We start from the raw sequence: 4,723 nt of genomic DNA, 5'->3' as shown, positions 1-4,723 counted from the left end.
GGGGGGGGGTGTTCTATACTAACTTTTTCGATATCTCTTACCGTTTAGTCAGTAGAGCCGAAAACCGCCAAAAAGCGACCGAAATGCCGCCAACCGCTGCACCGATCTTAATCAAAAGTTTCACGAACGTGACAAGGATGCAACACGTCACGTTCGTGACAAGGATGCAACACGTCTCTAGCTCTTACCGTTCTTGAGATATTTTGTTTACAGACAGACACACACACGGACCAATGTCTGAAACCTTGGACCTCAAAACGCGTTTTGGCACTAAAAACTGACTATCAAAAATTTGACCCGATTACAATACTTTCCTTCCTATAGGATAAGGAAAGTAATAAATAAATCTCCTAAAACTACCTTTCCGTGTTGAACTGCTGGTACTGATAACAGCTGCAAAAGTATTGTTGGAGTGTTGATCAGCTTAAAACTTTTGTGACAAAAAATATAGCAAAATATGACAAACATTTGGGATCATCGGTTAAACTTCGAGTAACCATTAACCGGTTAGCTGGCGAAATTTTTATTTGTTTACTTAGGTATATCATAATTTTATTATAACTCAGGAAAACACTTACCGCAAGATTTGAAAGAGTGATTAGGTATTGTGATTCTTGTAACAACAGCTTGAGATGAGTTCAGTGAAATGTAAATTCTTCCATCAGTTCTATACTTTTCACGTTTGAGAAACTACAAATAGCTGTTTACTCGGATATTATAACTTTTCAGTCTCCCGTTAAAATGATAAATATTGAATTTGGATAATCATCCTAGCTGCTCTACTTGTGAATATACTTAACAGATAAGCTAATATAAGAGATCACTTGACCGATTGCCACTACATTATCATCACACTCGTACAAGTAGGTATAACTAACTATTACTCATCACAATGATAACAATGTAGGTATAGGGTAGGTGTAGGTAATATCGTCATTAATAGAGAATCTGGGCGTTTTTTTTTTTTTATTATTATTACTCGTATTTTACATTACGATTCAGGGCTTCGTCTTTTTTTTAACCCTATGCGTCTCAAACGAAAAATAGATCAGTTGCGCTTAATTGGGTGATGTTTCAAAGTCATAGAGCAGGAAAAATGAGGAGCAACGGAATTTTTCTTTTTCTCCTACGACTTCTAGATCCCAAGATAAATCGATTTAAAAAATACTGGTAAATCGTGAACTTTGACGTCACGGCATACGCTTCCGTACACGATGACGTCACATCAAATGTCCCTCGCAAAGCTCCCTCGCAGGCAACACATTAATGTGTTTGTGCGTTTATACGTTTCTGCGCATTTCTTTCTGCTCCTCCGCAAGCGTGCTTGCATACTGGCGCTACCTAGCGGACGAAAAAAACAACTGCGTAAAGTCTGACGTCACACATCATTGAACTCTTTCATTAGAACGAAAAAAAAATTGAATTTTCGACCTTTTACAGTTATTTTTTCGGAGGTTTGACCTCGGATTTGAATTTTTCCCAACTTTTTACATAGGAATCACCCCTTTACCTATTTATAATTTTTACCCATTTGCAACTGCTCCATTGTTCATTTTTATTCAGTCATTGGTAGGTGATGTCATCATAACCAATCAGAAGGCTTCTTGACTTTGGCACACCATGATGATTCGCTTTTTTAAAAAAAATGTTTTACCATCGTTGTATGGATATCTGTGAAGTTAAGCACTATTGCACGTGGTTGGTATGTGGATGGGTGACCATTTGGGCAATCGTGTGCTGCTGGTTTTTCCCGACCCCACTCAGGCTAACACCCTATTATACTTATAATATATAGGTACATATAAATATAAAAATCAGATTCTCTATTATTATTATTTTTTTTTATTTATTTATTTTTTTTCGCAATTTTTCACTTTCCTTATCTAAAACCACGTAAAAATCGGTACGGGCTTGTATTCAATGAGAAAATGTCAGATTGAAAGCAGAAAATATAAAGTAAAAAGAGGGGATAATTATGAATACACTCTCTCTCTCTCTCTCTCTCTCTCTCTCTCTCTCTCTCTCTCTCTCTCTCTCTCTCTCTCTCTCTCTCTCAATCATGTCCAAATCAATACACCATCTCCTCATCATCTCGTGAATTTTTTATCCTTCTGGCTTTCTGTGGAATTTCTCCCTCTCAAATCCGAGTCTGGAGTTAATTATTATTTATCAAAGAGATCCTAGGATAACTCTCTACAGTGCTGACAGGTTTCATTTAATAAACACAAAGGCTATGACACAAACACAAAGCTAATTCTAATTGATATGTCAACAGATAGCTTGGGGCCAGGGCGGAACTAAGGCTTAGGCAGGTACCTATAGGTATTACTTTTTTGTATTAAAGAATAAAATTATACGTTTGTACCAACCTATATTTTCCAAGTATTCTGTACTCTCTAAAGTCTTTGCCACATTTTACACTTTATACCTGCATGTATTTATTGTTGTCTTATTATTAAAACTTCCTGATATTGTGGTACCTCTTCCAGAGTTAAAACGCGTCAAAAACCCCTCAGATTGTGATGGCCTCAGCCATAAACTTCCAATTTGGAATGACCATAAACAACCTCTATTTATAAAATATGTTGTAAAAATAAAGGTCAAGACACTCTTGATAGACAAGGTCGAAACTAGAAACACCGCCTGATAGGTAGGTACAATGGTACATACTACATACAGATAATCTCCAAAAGCAAGTGTTGTAAAACAGATTCAAAACGAAATTTTGCAAGCCTAGTTACCTTGGAGGATAGCGCATCTACCTTGTAAGCGCTAGGTCGCGGGTTCGAACCCACCAGGGGTGGATTATATCCTGAACAAGGTGCGTTCTCGGAACGGCTGTCTTTCTCCTATCCTGTCCTACCTTGTAAGCGCTAGGTCGCGGGTTCGAACCCACCAGGGGTGGATTATATCCTGAACAAGGTGCGTTCTCGGAACGGCTGTCTTTTCCTTCTCTCTTCGCTTTCGGGACGATAATACTTGGGTACTCTGATACAGTTTCCTCTATCAAACCTGTTGGAAAAAAACAACAATGTTGGGAATTGCTGAAGTGTTTATACTGTAATTCGCCATTTCACTGTGAATAATCTACTTGAACTACTTGTGAAATGGAAAACTCTCATGATTCTTTGGGAAAACTAAAAAGAACAATCGGAAAAGCACATTTTCTTCTCCATTTATTTTACAAATTTTTGTACTAACAGATTAGCCAATCAGAAACAAGAAAACAACTTATATCTAGACCAATCAGAATCAACCATCGCAACAGCCTATTAGGCAGGTCTCCTACGAGTACCGATTAAGCGGCTGTCTATGAGGACCGATTCCTAACAAACAAGATAATAATAATAATAATTATTATTATTATTCTTGTTTATTAAAGTTAATTATTAATTAACATTCTTTGTTTGGAAGATAGGAATTCAGAATATGCAGGACACGATGAATGTTAATTAACTTTCAGTGTTTTTCAAATTTTAAAGCTGAGAAACGCTCAGCATGTTAATGAAGTTTTTTTTTTTAGACAATGACATGGTGCAAGATAAATAAAAAAGGAAGAGACACAAGTTTGAACTCATTCTAGAAATATTTTGAATTGAAAAAAGTTAGGTAGGTATTTATGCACCAAGGTAGATTAAGGAGCGCGGTAGCGCTCCGCCCCGCCAAGTCAAGAAAGTTTGATAAAACTAATTTCACAGCGTATCAAAGCTATGTGCATACCTAGGTAAATTATAATTTAGTCACATCTAATTACATCTAATTTGTTCAATTCATTGGCACAAGCTCTGCTTACACGGAATGGGTAGTATACCATTATTTATAAAAAAAAAAATAATAATAATATAAAAAAAATGTATGTTCTGAAAGTTTTGTCGATCAAAAAAAAAAAAAAAAAAAAAAAAAAAAAATGAAACTTCATAAATTAAAATTAAAAAAAAAAATCAAAATATGTACAATTGTACATACGTATTTGCCTTACAGTGTAAGCGTCATGAAAGGATTGCTCAATCCAAAAGTTAAACAAATGGAGTTTGGCCTCCGGCCATAAATATCTCAATTATTCTGATATTTGTACCACACTGACTACCAGGTTGTCAAATCATTACAACTTTTAAAACAAGGAAGGTAAAGCGTCAGCCTTCACAGGTTCGATTCGCCCGCCGGGCGCGATTTTATCTTAAACAGATAAGGTTCGTTCTCGGAACGGCTGGGCTTTCTCCGCTACCCTGTCTTTCCTTCTCCACTCGCATTCGGGACGATATAGTGGACCTTAGCAGTTACAGTTCCCGTCTATCAAACCTTGAAAAAATCCCCTAATAATACTGTAGCAGCTTGTATAAATTTAATCCTTAACTTCTTATTAAAAAAGACTAATCAAAAATAAATAAATAATATAAAAAAATGCAAATTCAAGTTTTTTCCAATCATTCCATCTCAAACTTCTATTCTCTCTCTCTCTCTCTCTCTCTCTCTCTCTCTCTCTCTCTCTCTCTCTCGCTCTCTCTCTCTCTGTCTCTCTCTCTTTTAATATTTGCTGGAAAAAGAAAACATAAAAAAGCTCTTCTCCGATTTCAATTTTCACTCTCCTCCTCCTCCTCCTTCTTCTTCTCCTCCTCCTCCTCCGAAGGATGAGAGAAATAGGGAGAGAGGATAAAGAGAAAAAGAATAGAATTAACAAGGATTACGAAAGAGCCATTGCCTGATGATTGAGTATCAATGGAAA

The 4,723-nt window shown here is 36.4% G+C and overlaps 1 long non-coding RNA gene across 1 annotated transcript in view; it reads right to left on the bottom strand.

Annotated features, from left to right (window-relative positions):
• LOC113470927 overlaps positions 1 to 920 on the bottom strand; it is a 1,794-nt gene extending 874 nt beyond the window's left edge. Inside the window, exon 1 of the long non-coding RNA XR_003393814.1 lies at positions 579 to 920. This is a non-coding gene — a long non-coding RNA (uncharacterized LOC113470927). The remainder of the gene's footprint in view (positions 1 to 578) is intronic.
• Positions 921 to 4,723: the final 3,803 nt, after the last annotated feature.

This window comes from Diaphorina citri, unplaced genomic scaffold, assembly GCF_000475195.1.
Source record: "Diaphorina citri unplaced genomic scaffold, Diaci psyllid genome assembly version 1.1 scaffold1939, whole genome shotgun sequence".
NCBI classification, from domain to species: Eukaryota; Metazoa; Arthropoda; class Insecta; order Hemiptera; family Psyllidae; genus Diaphorina; species Diaphorina citri.
Note: the sequence above shows the minus strand (reverse complement) of the source record. Positions and strands in the feature narration are given on the sequence as shown.